Source organism: Equus przewalskii, chromosome 6, assembly GCF_037783145.1.
Source record: "Equus przewalskii isolate Varuska chromosome 6, EquPr2, whole genome shotgun sequence".
Taxonomy (NCBI): Eukaryota; Metazoa; Chordata; class Mammalia; order Perissodactyla; family Equidae; genus Equus; species Equus przewalskii.
The window spans coordinates 29,652,089-29,667,704 of record NC_091836.1 but is presented as its reverse complement, the minus strand read 5'-3'; the positions used below and the strand labels follow the sequence as shown (position 1 = coordinate 29,667,704).

Genomic DNA, 15,616 nt, shown 5'->3' with positions numbered 1-15,616 from the left:
TTGATAAACAAAGGAGGGTGGGGTCAGAATGGGCCACTGACCTTGGTAGTCAGTAGACTAAGGGAGGCAAAGTCAGGCTTCAGGGGATAAAGGGATGATGGATAATGTCACAGTGGAGATAGTAGATATAGATAAATAAGACAGCAGAAAAAGGAGAGAGAGACCTAGAAAGAAAGAGCAAACTCAAAGGAAGATTTATTTTCAATATCAAGAAGGCTGGACTAGGACTGAAAGCAGAAGTAAACAAAGTAAAGGACCAAGGAACAAAGAAATAGATACTGAGCAGTAAAATGACAATGAAGGGACAAATACCCCACTCCCACGCCCCCCCCCACCCCCCCCATAGAGGCAGCGTAATGAAGTCAAGGAAAAACCTGGATGAATTGGCATGAGAGGCACAGAGGGAAATCTCTTATCTAGAGAGGGTGGAGACGAGACAGAGAGAGAACGAGGTGTAAGAAGGGAAAAAGACTTTGGTGTTGTGAGGCTCTGTGGATGGAGGAGAAAGATTTGACCCCAAGGCTTAGCCACGCCAGTCCTTAGGATGACCCTTGGTTAGGATTCACCTGTGAGAAGCAGAAGTTGTGGCCCCAGGCCAGAAGGAAGGGAGCCCATGACACCCTCCATTCCCACTCAGCCCAACTTGAATACAAACATTTGGCCTTACTGTCAAAGGGAGAATATTTCTGTTCCCTATAAATAAATGGAATCCACACATAATGTTCTAGAAGCTTCTCTCAGTTGCCACCTCTCCAAAGTATTGGCCCAGGTGCCCAATGACACGCATTACCAAGTATTCCCATCCTACTACAGAAGTTGAAAAGTTTAGCGGCTAGACTTGGTGACGGGTGTGTTCCCACCACACTCCCTCTGGGTCGATGGTTTCATGGAAATCGTAAATGTCCCGATCCTCCTGAGTCTCACTGGGCCGACTTCAGCACTTGGCAATGCACTGGAGGATGTGGTCCCTGGTATTTTCATTGCTTCATTATTTAAAGGGCAATTCATTGCGTGCAATGGAAACAAATAAAACTCTCTTTCTGACATTTCTAAATCTGAACCCTGAACTCTCAATAAACCTTCCAGTTTCAAAATAATTATTTGAGCTAAGCCCTGGCGTATTCACTCTAAACCATTGAGTAGTGCTCCTAAGGTTGGTGATGCAATCTCTGAGGCGGAGACTCGAGCGCTGGAACTTCCCTGAAGAATATTAAAGAGTCCCCTACGCGGCAACCCATTAAAGGCAATTTTGTCCTCACAGGCCTCAATCAAATTTGCACAGCAATTAGTCCTGCACAGGGTTTGATACATTTCTTAATTATAAAACAACTTTGTACTCTATTGGCCCTTTCAGATGGGTTAAGAGAACGTTAATTACCTCCTCCTGAGACATCAAAGACGTTTTTTTAATCCCTATTTTAAGGGTGAATAAAGCAAGATGTAGAGACGCAGGAACGTCTATTAAGCACCTACTACGCGTTAAGCTCCATTTGGGGTGATTTCCACACGTGTGAATAAGCCTACGGGTAAATTAACAAACGTTTGGAGAAGTTAGATTCCCTGTCTTTGGTCACATTGCTAGTAAGTCTGTCTGCCCGAAAGCTGAGTTGTGGATCATGGTGCCTCTCGCTCGTGACTATTATTATCCGTCACACATTTTGGAGCACTTTCTGTACGGCACACAGTGCGCTAGGTGCGGTGAAGAATAAAATGACTGGGCCCCTGTTCCCGGAGTACACATGAAACACCTCCTCTATGTGCTTCTATAATCAAGTCAGCCGGAGAGCTGGGGAGTGAGCACCGCGCAGGGAACAACCAGCTCGGCACGGGTGGGTGAGGCCAGAGAGCCCACACAATCGAAGGTGGGACTCCTCAAGATCCAGATCCCCTGGAAATTGCCACCTCTCCCTTTCACCGTAGTCCTAGGCATCGCACAGGGAAGGAAGTTAAAACATCTCAGGTCCCCCGGAAAAAGCACCTAGGCATTCTCGTGCCACTGGCTTTGGCATCAGAAAACGCCAACCGCTTCTTTCCCTGCCTTTGACTCAGGCCGCCCGGCCCTGTGCCCTCCGCAGCATCCCTCCCCCACCTCCAGCCAGTCTAGATTTTTTTTCATTGTAATCTTCCTAAATTGCGCATTTCATAAGACCTTCAGGAAAAAGTCAGGAAATGAGGTTTAGAGGAAGACAGAGGAGGAGAGTAGGGGGGCCAGGAGGGTAGGGAGGAGGGAGAAGCAAACTCTAGGAGAGCAAGTCTTTCATTATCACGACCTGTTAGGCGCACATCCTCTCCCTCTCCCTGTGCCACCCTCTCGCTGGATGCGAGCCATCCTCCGGGCTAATGAGCAGAGCGCAGGAGATAACTAATCCTAATGCAATTACCGCTCGCCATTACACTGATAGGTTTGAGGCGCTCCGCGTGTGCCCCGCAGCCTGAGACAGGCTCGTGCGGATGTGCCTGAGCCTCCTGTCTGAGACGTTTTGACAGCTGTGTACAGTCCCGGGCCCCCTCCCCCTGACAGCATCCCGGGAGAGCGACCTTTTAACAGCGAGTCCCCAAGCAGCCTGTCGGAGGTGAAATGAAATCTTAGCAGTTTGAGGGAAGCCTGGCCGGGCCGTGCGCGTTCGGCTGCTATTTCCAGGGCGGTGATGGAAGCCGCGGAGAGGCAGCCCCTCTCTCTGGCCGCTCCCCCACCCCCGCCGCTTCCTGAGAGCTTATGGGGTGTTTCAACTGCAGTGAAAAATTATAGCGCGCGGGCCGGGCCCTCTTCTGGCGAGGCTGGCGCTCCCGTGATAGGGGGATGGTTTGCAGCACACATGTTCCTTTGTTTGGCCGGACCACGTGCTCTGTTAGCACAGCAGCATGTGGTACCACTGGAGGAAATCGAACCAACACTGAAAGTTCAAGGAACAGCCAGGCTCTGCTGGGAAGCGGCTGGGCCAGGGCCGGGGTGAAGAGCTGAAGCAGGAGGCAGGCCCGCCTCCCTCCCGGAGAAGCACAGCACGTTGGGGGAACGCCCTGCTGACCGCTTTTCTGGAGAAAGGGGACTGCAGGTTTCCAGGACCGAGCACGGACGGGGAGGGTTTTCTGCAGTAACCAGCTGGTCCTGCCTGGGATGGGAAGTGGACTTTGATTACGATGATAATCTGTTGTATTTGAAAGAGCTTTATAGTTGATAAAGCCTTCTCACAACCTTTATCTCATTTAATCCTTACAAAAACATATGATGCTAAAGTGCCTCTCCTTCTTGGAGTAGAGAGGGAGAGTGGAAGGGCTGGAGCCCCTGAACCCTTGACCGAGTGGTCTGACCTTCCAGGAGGCCCAGCGGGCGGTTCCAGCTGTGGCTGATGGCAGAATGCATGAAACACTAACCGTTTGTCTCCCGCATATTTCTCTCTCTCTCTCAATCTCTCTCTCTTTTTTTAATTACAGAACAGTACAAACTTGTGGTTAAAAAAAATCCAAACAATAGAGAAATATAGGATACATAAATGTACGATGTAAAAAGGGCAAGTTTTTGAAAATCCAGTTTCCCAAATACAGTCATGGTTAAGATTTTCAGTCATTTTCTTATTTTCCCATGCATGCCTGAACATATTTATGCAATTTATAAATACTTGAATCTTTATTTTAAAAAATGAGACCTTACTACACATTCCATTCAGTTTTAAATCTGTTCAATTTAACAATATATCAAAGCATATCTTTCCAAAATGGAATATATAAATCCACATTGTTCTTTTTAACAGCTGCATAATATTTCTTTGTATGAACGTATAATTATTTAATTGCATAATCAGATGGTTTCCAGTTTTTTTATTAAAACAATGCCAAGCTAAACATATATTGATATGTAAATATGTATCATATATGAATATACTAAATATGTATGTGAATGTATATGAATATGAATATATATGCACATTGTGAAAGTATTGTTTTAGGGTGAGTTCCTAAAATTTCTAATTCAAAACAGTGTTGGGTCAAAGGTAAGGCACATTCTAAATTTCAATAAATGTGGCCAAATCTTTTAACAAAAATGTTACACTAATTTACAATGCATCTAAGAAAGTTAACTGTTATTTTTGACATTACTGTATGAAAGTTAACTGCTTGCACACACATCTGACCTGAGTATTTGTAAATCTTTTTAATTCTTGCTAATTCAACAGGATAAAAATCTGATGTTTTTAAGAGTAAAGTTAAGCATATTTCTTAGAATATTTTTACTGGCTATTTTTTATTTTTCTTCTATAAGTTGTATCTTTTGCCCATTTTTCTATTGATTTACTTATCTTTTCTTATTGATTTAAAAAAATTTCTGGGGCCAGCCCCAAGGCCACGTGGTTAAGTTCTCATGCTCCACTTCAGCGGCCCAGGGTTTCGCTGGTTCAAATCCTGGGCGCAGACAGGGCACTGCTCATCAAGCCATGCTGAGGCAGCATCCCACATGCCACAACTTGAAGGACCCACAACTAAAAAATACATAGCTATGTACCAGGAGGCTTTGGGAGAAAAAGGAAAACTAAAATCTTAAAAAGAATAATTTCTTAGAATACTTTGCAAAGACTTTTCCCAGTGCATTTTCCACCTTTCAGTTCTGAAATACAGAAATGTTAAATGCTTAATTTAGTCAAATCCATCAATTTTTATCTTTATGGTTTCTAGGTTTCATGCCATGCTTGGAAAACTTTTTCAAACTTCCAGAAAATTAAAATATTCTCTTATGTTTTCTTTTAACATTTTCATGGAGAATAACAGAGAATACCTACTTAGGGAGAGTGGCTACAGAAGGTGAGACTGAAACTAAGCTCTGAAGGATGAGAAAGAACCGGTCATGGAGGTGAAGATCATTCCAGGCAGAAGGAACAGAGCAAAGGCCCTGAGGAGGAGAACGATTTGGAGCATTTGAGGAATTTAAAGAAGGGCAGTGTGTCTGGAACACTGTGAGAAGTGTGGTGAGCCAGCAGATACAGAGCCTTATAGACCAAGAGCAGGAAGAAATTAGTGGGTGCCTCAGAGACCCAGGTGAGGAATCAATTTTATTCTAAATGCAGTGGGAAGCCACCGAATAGATTGAGAAATTAATGGTCTGATTTATGTTTTTATGTTTTGACTTATTTAAAACAATTCTCCGGTGTCCTTGAGAATGATGTAAAAGGGGTAAGAGATGAAGCAGGGATCCCAGGAAGAATTCTGGGAAAAAGGAGGTTGACTTGCTGGATAGTGGTCACGGGAAATAGAGAGATGGGAAGACTCGAGAATCATTTGGGAGGATATTGACATGACTTACTGATGAAGCAGATATGGGTGAGGAGGGAGAAATCTGACTTCTGGGTTCTAATTTGAGTGACTGGGTGGACGATGTTACCACTTCCTGAGAAGTGCAGATTAGAGAAAGTTGGCAGGGGGCTGGGGAGAGTTCGAGGGGATCACTTTCAACATGTTGAGTTTAAGATAATCATAAGATATCCAAGTGGATCTATCAAGTAGGTGGTTGGCAGCGCAACACTGGAGCTCAAGAGAGAAGAGTAGTAGGAGGTAAAAATTTGGAAATGTGCTGGCCATTAGATATTTAAGTCCAGGAAGTAAGTATACAGAGAAGAGCAGAGGGTCTGGCTACAAGCCCTGACGGAAGCTCCATATGAAGAGTTCAATGGAGGAGGACAAGCCAGCAAAGGAGACTGAGGATCCGTCAGCGAGGTAAGGCAGAAAACACAGAGAGATTGGTGTCTCAGCGACGAAGAGAGGAGGAATAGTAAACAGCATCAAATGCCGAGAAGAGGTACCATAATACATGAGGACCAAAAAGAATCCATTAGAGTTGACAACAAAGAGCTTACTGATGATATTGACAAGAACAGTTTTAGTAGAATGAGGTAGAAGCTGTAATTTGAGAACCATGGCAACCTCCCTGAGAGAAAACTTGCAATGTAATGGGGGACTTACATAGATATAATGCCTTCTTTCTTTTTTTCCTTTGAGAAAGATCAGCCCTGAACTAACACCTGCTGCCAATCCTCCTCTTTTTGCTGAGGAAGATTGGCCCTGAGCGAACATCTGTGCCCATCTTCCTCTATTTTATATGTGGGATGCCTGCCACAGCATGGCTTGATAAGCGGTGCCATGTCCATACCCAGGATCTGAACCAGCGAACCCCGGGCGGCTGAAGCTGAGCGCATGAACTTAACTGCTGCGCCACCAGCCTGGCACCTATATAATGCCTTGATCTGGCATTTCGCAAACTTTCTTGTGTATTAGACTCATCTGGTTGATAACAGTTGCCTGAGCCCCAACCCCCGGAGTCTGACTCAGTAGTCCCAGGGCCAATATTTTAAATCAATTCTTCAGGTGATTCTTGATACATAGCAAAGTTTGAGAAGTGCTGCTTTAACCCAGGATAGATTTCTCAGAACGGAATTTCAGATTCTACGTCTGATTGAAAGAGGAGAGATTTGAGGACAGAAGGCCTTTCAGATCACATCACATAAGCAGCTGCCTACTCTTCTGTGAAAATAGTGACTGTACAGAAAACTACATCACTTGGCCTTATGCTCACATGTTTTAACCTGACCTTAAATTGGAGTCACTGAATACAAGCTAAAGTCCCTACGTCCCCTGCCTGTTTGAATAGAACCACAGGTAGACTCAGATAACATTTTGCAAGTGAAATTCTTTTTCTTGGTACAAGACTCCCCAGAATTCAAGACTGTCTCTTCTTCAGTTGTCCTTCTAACTGACCAGACGGTCTAAGACTGAGAATGTCATTAAAAGCAAAACAAATCCTGGTCTGGGAACTCAGAGTCGACTCCCCTCTATTTAGCAACCACACTCTAGGCGAGCACTTTCATATACATTATCTCAATGAATCCTCACATAACCTTTTGAGCAATTACTTTTATTTCTATTTTATGGATGAAAAATTGTAGCAAGAATAAATGGTGCTGAAATTAGTTATTAAGGATGTCTCAGAAATAGCATTCTTTGTCTATATATAGGTTTGACTGTGTTATTCTGACTATGGGAAGAAAAATGGGTGGTGCATTGCCCAGATGGTTCCGATATGTGCCTTACCTTACCCTTTTGGCCCTGCTGTGTAGATCAGGTTGTTAACAGCCTAGCCTGTCTTATCAGCTGGATTTTTATTCTTTCCCAACTTGGACATGGGGCACGATGTCGTGGAATGCATGGGCATGAACCTGAGGGTTCAAATTCTGGCTCTGCCCCTTAGTAACTCTGCTGCGTTGGACAAGTCATTTAGCCTTTCTAAGCCTCGTTTTCCTCATGTGTGAATCAAGAAGCTCTCAAGGGGGCTGGCCCCGTGGATGAGTGGCTAAGTTTGCTCACTCAGCTTCGGCAGCCCAGGGTTTTACTGGTTTGAATCCTGGGCGCAGACATGGCACCACTCATCCGGCCATGCTGAGGTGGCATCCTACATGCCACAACTAGAAGGACCTGCAACTAGAATATACAACTATGTACTGGGGGGCTTGGGGAGGAGAAGAAAAAAAAAAAGATTGGTAACAGATGTTAGCTCAGGTGCCAATCTTTTTTTTTAAAAAAAAAAAGCATCTCTCAAAAGGATGTTGTGAGTATTAAATGATATATGTTACATACATAGTATGCTCAATACTTAGTAATTATTTATACCAAACCCCATTATACCCCTCAGTCAAATCCCAATTCCACCCAAATCTCATATGGGATATATTCCTAAAATCCTTTTTTGGGAAGTACTGCTGTTTCTTATCCCTCTCTAACCCCTGAAGGGATTATTTCAACCATGTTCTGGCCCTCTCCTGAGTGCCTCATAGCCACTCCCCTTCATAAGATCTTATTTTGGGTCCTGAAAGAGATGCTGTGTTCAGACTCCTCCTATTCCATTTCTTTCTAAATCTAGCATTAACATAGACATAGTTACCTGGGAAAATTGAGGAAAATGAAGGGCTTTGCCAAAATTAACCAACTTCATCATGAATACAAATTCTAGTCTCTAGTATCTAAAAATACAAGATTTTCCACAACACCCGTATCACCCGGTCATGTAAATAACGGTTGGGTACTTCTAGAGATGGAGAACTCCAGAGCAGCCCAATCATTCCATAGCTCTGCCTAGTAGAAGCTTCTTCATGTCTATTAAAATCTATCTCCTATAGTTTTCATCCTACTCTTAAGGACCGGAAAGAACTAGCCTTTCAAATATCCAGCAAAAGCTGGCATAACGTTCTTGAGTTTTCTCTCTCCCAGCTACAAATCTCCAGATCCTTCAGTTTTTCCTTACATAGTATGGTTTTTGGTCTCTTCGTCATCATGTCCTCAAATACGTTATTTATCTCTTCCCCTCTTTTTTTTTTTTTTTTGAGGAAGATTAGCCCTGAGCTAACTACTGCCAATCCTCCTCTTTTTGCGAGGAAGACTGGCCCTGAGCTAACATCCATGCCCATCTTCCTCTACTTTATACGTGGGATGCCTACCACAGCATGGCTTTTACCAAGTGGTGCCATGTCCGCACCTAGGACCCGAACCAGCAAACCCCGGGCCATGGAGAAGAGAAACGTGCGAACTTAACCGCTGTGCCACTGGTCCGGCCCCTTTGTCTTCCCCTCTTAAAGTAGGCCACCCAAAACTAAATGCAAACATGAAGTTTACCCAGTACAGAGAACAAGCTTATCTCCACCTCTGTTTCTTTTACCCAATTAACATGGTCTGCATTTAGATACACCCACAAGATTTAGAAGTTCATTTCCCTGAATTCTGCTACTGCCACTGGCAAGTAGTTGTAAAGACTTCGGGATTTTCTCCAGCAGATCGAAGGTTCCTAATCACCAGCTTCATGGGTGATTAGATAGTTGTGTAGGGGTCCGAAGTGGCTTCCTGATTCTTACTTTGAAGTCAGCAGTTCTGGTGGTAGTCTCTTGATTCCTCTCCTTCCTGACCATGGCAGAAGTGGAAGTTCCCTGGAAGACCAATTCCACAGTATTGCTCTAAGAGTCATTCCTGGAGGCCCAACCTAGCACCCACTCCTCCTGCACATCCAACAATTTTGTAGGGACCTAATTCTTTGTACTAAATCTCTTGCTGCTTGAAATGGACGGAGTACTTTCTGTTCCCTACAATTGTGTGCTAACCACTTTGAACAATAAGTAGGAATTTCACAAGACAGAAAAGATTATAGCAATGTAAAGTTTTGCTTTATATTCACATATATGTAATATCCGTGGGGCTGGAGTATGGATGGACAGATGGTTGGACTTGTAGATGGGTAGACATGGGAAACACTATCTTCCTGTCTCCATGTGTTTATTCCATAAAGTCACAGGGTGGCAAGACTGGCTGGCATCTATATTACTGATCAAAATATGTAGTTTGGCTACAGTTATAAATCCTACTGCATTGATGAGGACAGAAATAACTCTAAATAATTTCAACAAAAGAGGGGGATTATTAATTATCCATCAGCAGAAAGGATAGGAGTGGATATGGCCTTAGGGACATCTAAACCAAGGATCAAATGTTCTAAGGGGTCTCTCTCTTCATCTCTCATCTCTGCTTCTCTCTGAATATTAGATTTATTCTCCTAAACTGTCTTACCTAACAGAGTAGGGTACATGGCTGCCAGCTACTCCAGATTTCTATCCCAAATGCTCCCAAACCAGAGATGAACATAAAGGCCCTCTTCTCTCAATTGAAATTTGAGAAATTCCAAGATAAAAACTCTGAACATGGTTTGGATCTTGAGCCCATCCCTTGGACCAACACTCTGGCCTGGGAGCGAGGTGCCAGCCCAGCCTGGAGCACGCAATCATCCCTGTAGCCAGGGGAGTGGAGGCTATAAGCGGGAGAACAGGCGCTGAGCAGACAGAGTAAAACTCGCCCCCAGACCTGAAAGGATCCGAATGATTCCCCAATCGCAGCTTTTAGGCTTTTAGATGTTAACTCTTCTCAGAGGATTTAAAACTACCCACACGACCACTACATTGAAAAGTCTGTCTCAGTGTTACTACTCTGGGGAGCACGTTTCTGAAAGATTTCATCTATGGAGGATTCTGGTAATAAGGCATTTATCTCAAGGTCAGTTAATTGGCCACATCAACCATTTAGAATCCCAAAATAGAAAAAAATAGCATTCAAATAGGTAGAAGAGGCCGTTTAAAAAAATCAGGTTACGGGTTTCCCCTGCTATCCGAAAGCTCGCTTTACAACACTTCCCTTTCTCGGAAGACCGACTTGAGCGCTTGTTTCGGCTAACCCTAACCGAAAGAAATCCAAAGAGGATCGTCCCTTTTAGGAGAGAAGGGAACAATAGCGTTCAGCGCATTTGTTTTGCAGCCACTTCTTATAGAGGCAGGGCGCACCCCAGCAGTGAGAGTCGCGCCGCCAGCTCCTCGCCGGGAACCGCGCTCAGGGTCTCAGCATCCAGCCTCAGGGCTGTCACCTCTGTCTGTGCGCATCTGTGCTTTATCTCGATTTATTTTGGTAGGTTATTTTTTGGGTCTGGGAACACTCAACAATTTTTCCCATGTAAATTAGCGGTAATTGCTTCTTTGCTGTGTGCCATTTCAGCTTAGGAAAGGCTTCACAGGACTGTCTACTTTCGGGTAGCAGGGGAAACCTATATAGGGATGATGAAAAAGTTCTGGAAATAGACACTAATAATGGTTACACAACATTGTGAATGTACTTAATGCCACTGAATCGTACACTTTTAAAAATGGTTAAAATGTTGTCTTATGCATATTTTACCACAATAAAAAAATTTAAAATATAAAGCTGTCTAATTCATTTATCCATTCGTGAATTCACTTATCCACCATTTGTTTTGCTTTGGTGTCAGAAGAAAATCTAGAATGCGTGGACATGTCTGTAGAATAATGGGATCTTAAATGGTAGGGTTGGAAGGATCCTCAATGCACTCAGCTCTCCAAGGGGAAATCCATGATGCCATAGAATTCTTGGGCTAAAAGTGTTGGCAGAAATCATCTAGTTAATCCTCCACTTGTCACAAAAGAGCATTTCACTCCGTCCATCCAGGACACCTAATTCGTCCTAGACACAGATGCTTCAACTGGTTTAGAAATGCCACTGACAGCAATTGCCCTCCCTAGGCTCCGTAACCAAAACTTAGATGTGGCCCAGACTGGAAAGAAATTCTCACGTGAAGGATGTTGGTACGATGTCCCCATCCTCTGCCACATCAGAATGAGCCAATAGGTGGTTTCCTCCCAACTCCTAGAAACTCCATCAGAAGAAAAACAAGGGCCTTTCATGCGCTTAACCTTAAGAACCCAAGACTGTTCTGTAAGAGGGAAGAGGAGCCATAATATTTTTTCTTCCCTAACAGGGAATGACTAGCTCAGAGAAGGTAAAGCTGTACTAGTGGAAGTTGCCTGTGATCAGTTAAGGTTTTAGAAACAGAGAGGTTAGAAATCCACTGCTATGCTTCTATTTCCCTCTGTCATGGTATTAGCTTTTCGATAACTAGTCATTTCTCTAGTGAGAAAGAGGCCATCATGGAGAAGACACCCTTCCAAAAAGAATTGAGGACATTTCTACAGAAGTGGGTTAAATCAAAGAGACTTTCTGGTCAATTGGCCATAATCTGTCATCTCTCATGTCGTTTTCGTTTTTAGCTTTCCTAGAACCTCTATTTTTTATTTTAAAAAAAATTTTTTTGGAGTGTCTTCTTTTACATATTACAGAGAAATCAGAAAGTAACTTGGAAAAAAGGTAAAAAAATGAAGTATAACTCCCATTACGCATTTTTTAACAGATATTTACTAAAGGCTCACTACTTGCCAGACTGATGTTACAGTTGTCTGTCACTACCTCAAAACTTAGTTACTTAAACAACCATTTAATTGTGTGTATGATTTTGTGGGTCAAGAATTTGGGAATGGCTCAGCTGGATGCACTTGGCATTTGCTAGCTGGTGGGCTGGAGGGTTCACTTCCAAGATCGTATCTTCACTCGCATGTCTAGAACTTCAATGCCCTTTGTCCACTCTCTGTCTCTCTGTCTCTGTCTCTGTCTCTGTCTCTCTCTCCCCCGCCTCCCTCCCTCCCTCCACACTATGTCTCATTCTCTGGGGCTTCTCCACTTAGCTTGGATTTCTCACAGCATGGTTGTCTCACAGTAGTCATATTCCTTACATGATGACCAACTTCACCATAGCAAGGGTTTCAAGAAACCCAAGTAGAAGCCTTAGAAGTCCCTGAACATTACTTCTGCCACATTTTACTGGTCAAAGTGAGCCATTAAGGCCAACCCAGGTTCAAGGTGAGGGGAGAAATAGACTCCACCTATCCACAGGGGGGTAGCATGCAGCTACAGGGAGGGAAAGACTTGATGGTAGCCATCTTGGAGAGAAGAGACCCCACACAGTGCCGTAAGAATCTACATACAGTCTCTGTTCTCACAGAAAGAACAGATGATACAAACAAGTAAACAGGTATTTACAATGATACTAGAGGCATGCTACAGAATAGGAGCACACTGAAGGAGAACTCAACACAGACTTGAGAGGTCAAGAAAGAATTTCTGGAGTAGAAAAGATTTAACCTGAGACCTGGGCCAAGCTGGAGGTGGTTGTGCGAAAGGGAGGACAGAAGAGATAACGTTCTAAAAGTTGGGAATAGTACTCTAGAAGGCCCAGGAGAAAAAGAGAGAAAAAGAGCATTTGCATGGAAAAAACTGAAAAAATTCTGATATGTCAGAACAGTACGTTAAAAGGGTATGAATGGTGAAAGACAAAGTTGAGGAGAAAAGACAAGACCAGAACATAAATCTCCACTCTTTTCTATCTAAGGGTAGCTATGCATTAAAAAGCATTTTTTTACAAATATGGGTCCATGCCATTTATAAAGTTTTGTGGTCCATATTTCATCACTTTATGTCATTAACATCTTTTTCTTCTCAATAAATACACTTCTAAAACATCACTTTAAATAAATGTATAGTATTCGTTCATTGTCTCTCTGTTACCTAATTTAACCAATCTCTTATTGTGGGATATTTAGGGTATGTCCAATTTCCTTTTACACTTATTCTTATAGCTAAATCTTAACAGTTTTTAATGATAATTTCCTAGATATGGAAGTTCTAGCTCAGCATTTATGAATACTTTTCTAAGGTTTTTGGTAGAGAGTACCAAATCATTTTCCAGAAATTTTTATTATTGTTTAAAGTCCCAGCAGGTACTCAATAAGAGAGTACCTACTTTGTTATACTTTCCATTGATAGGAACAATCATTTTGTTTCTATTTTTTACCAATTTGATAAGTTTCCATTTACGTTTCTGTAATTACTGGGGAAACAGAAGTTTTTGTCTACTGGTAGTTCTTTTTTTATGTAGGCTTCTGAAGATAATAAGCTTATCAAAAAGAGATAAGTGGCTAGACTTTAAACTTTAAAGTGCTATAAAACTGTAATAGGCAAAATTTAATCTACTAGTCAATTTAAACTGTAGTTTGACAATACCTCTGTCTGCCTTTCTTTCCTCTTAAATGCTTCAGTGTTTGAGCTGTTCTCAAATAGTCACAGTGACTTGCTAGAGAAAGGAGGAGAGGAAGTCAAGGGTTGTGACATCTCAGAGACCCAGACTAAGTTCAATTCCAGTTAAATAGGTGAAGTGGGGTGAATGAGGGGCCTTATTTCATTCACGATGGCACACTGGCTCCCTCCTTTAATACATTTAATGATCCTGTGAGCTTAATGACTGTTGCAATTAAAGTCACCCTGCTTAAGCATTGTGAATTACATTATGCTTGTTAGTGGCTGCCTTTGATAAAACATAATAGCAAGTCATCTCTTTTACATCATAACTCATTTTAAATATTGCTTTTGCGTATCTGTCCTTGCCCAGTTGATTTATTACCTTGTACTCCTAAGAAGTGTAATGAAAAGGAAGTTAGGACTTGAGTAATTCTTCCAGAGTCTGGATAAGCAGGAAGCTGAGGGGAAGATGGCCTTCTGATTGGTTAGCCTAAAAATGGAGATGGAAGAGAGGATGGCAATCAGGAATTAAATTAGACTAGTCATACGGAAGGAAAATATTAGCTTTTGGTGGCCTCTTTGCCCTCCCTCCCTTTGGATGGAAAATCAACAAAGGCCAGGTCTCCACCAGGAAGACTCGAGATATAAACTTATCCAGATAAACTGGGGCAATGGATCTGAGAGGCAGGACTGGGGACAGGGACTGGGAAATATTGCATGTCTGCTTTCGTCTACTTAACTTTACTAAGGAAAATTTTGACATAGATATTTGAAAATAAAAACTGAACAAGAATCTGGTGAAGTTGACCAGTGTTGATTATTTGAGGCCAAAAAAACCCCAAAACCCTCATATTGCTTTTTTTTTTTTTTTTTTGGAGGAAGATTAGCCCTGAGCTAACTACTGCCAATCCTCCTCTTTTTGCTGAGGAAGATGGGCTAACATCCGTGCCCATCTTCCTCTACTTTATATGTGGGACACCACCTCAGCATGGCCTGATGAGCGGTGCCATGTCCTCACCCAGGATCCAAACCGGCAAACCCCGGGCCACAGAGAAGCGGAACGTGCGCACTGAACCACTGCACCATGGGGCCAGCCCCTCATGTTGCTTCTTTGTTAACTACCCAACACCCTCATCCCCAAATCACAGGAATTGTTTTAATCCTCTTCTTCATTTTGCTCCAGGAAACAGTCTCATCCTTTTGGCCATTCAGTCCAAATATTTGCCTGGAGAGAAGCCCGCTAATGCCTAATGTTCTTTCCATGTGAATCCATAACCTTTTTATCCGAAATCTCTGTCCTTACATGTAACATTCACACAAGATGCATTTGGAGTTGGGAGGTGTTAGTTGTATTAGATAGAACAAAGCTCAGTGATTCACAGTGACTTCACTCTGACCAGTCTCAAATGACAGCACAGAATTATAGGTGGGAAAATGTCTATTGGGGTACACCATGAAGTTCTTGGGGGCCAGTGGAGGATTGTCCCCCTGTATATTGTTTTGGTGCTTCCTTAATCAACTGACTGGCTCCTCTGTGACGTCTTTGTATATAATAGAATAAAGGGTGTTCCATTTCACACACGTAGCAAAAGGTCTTGAGTTGACAGATATAAAGAAGAGTTCACAAATCTCTGTGCAATACCATCTAACGAAATTACTTTTTGAGAGACAGAGTGTTTTTGTAGAAAATGTACTACATCAGAAACAAGGAGACCTGGATTTGAGACCCATTTCTGGCACCACTCAGCTATCTTGCCTTAGATGAATTATTTTAACTTCAATGGACTTCAGTTTCCTCTTCTATAAAAAATAGGGTTAGACTTCCTTGTCTCTAATCCCTTTAAGCTCTTAATGACTATGGTTCCACATTGCTGTTATGATCACTTCCAATGGGTTTTGTCATATAAATTAAGTAATTTTTCCTTTCAAGACATTTATTTCCATGAAGATATTCATTCTGAAAGCATTTGTCCCATGACTACTTGGGGAAAAAAATAATGATGTAGAAGCTTTAAAAGAAAGTCAAATAATAATAATAAATGTATACATATACACATAATATATATGTATACACACACACACACCCTTAGTTTTGAGTTTTTCATTCACCTCACAGGAAAAACAT

The 15,616-nt window shown here is 42.5% G+C and overlaps 1 long non-coding RNA gene across 10 annotated transcripts in view; it reads right to left on the bottom strand.

Moving 5' to 3' along the window:
• Positions 1-15,616, bottom strand: part of LOC103557915 (uncharacterized) — a 242,031-nt gene that overhangs the window by 187,483 nt on the left and 38,932 nt on the right. For 9 of the 10 annotated variants that reach the window (XR_011541386.1, XR_011541384.1, XR_011541381.1 and 6 more), the window contains 2 exons: positions 13,874-13,981; positions 2,539-8,957 (listed from right to left, as the gene is read on the bottom strand). This is a non-coding gene — a long non-coding RNA (uncharacterized lncRNA). The remainder of the gene's footprint in view (positions 1-2,538; positions 8,958-13,873; positions 13,982-15,616) is intronic. The other variant, XR_011541388.1, reaches the window with a different exon arrangement.